Source organism: Asparagus officinalis, chromosome 6 (genome assembly GCF_001876935.1).
Source record: "Asparagus officinalis chromosome 6, Aspof.V1, whole genome shotgun sequence".
Classification (NCBI taxonomy): Eukaryota; Viridiplantae; Streptophyta; class Magnoliopsida; order Asparagales; family Asparagaceae; genus Asparagus; species Asparagus officinalis.
The window spans coordinates 68,792,347-68,792,680 of record NC_033799.1 but is presented as its reverse complement, the minus strand read 5'-3'; positions in this window follow the sequence as shown (position 1 = coordinate 68,792,680).

The window sequence follows — 334 nt, the reverse complement described above, 5'->3', positions numbered from 1 at the left end:
CACTCAAAATAGCCAAAAAACGGTAAAGGATATTTAAAGACCATATCGGTTGCGGCAAGCCCTGTAAAATGATATATCGGGGGATATATCGGGCCATGTCGGGGATATTTAAAACAATGCTGCACAGACACTAAAGGTCAGTAAGAGATGAAGAGATGTTTCTAATACAGATAATCTTAATCACCATAGGAAATTGTTTTTGCATTTTGCGCTAAAAAGAGTGAGTTATTAACTAAAAGAAAAGCTCTGTTGGTGATATTGTTTGATTAAATGATCTTTGAAGCCATTTGCTTAGAACATATTGTCCGTTTTATCCACATTAGTTCATGTTACA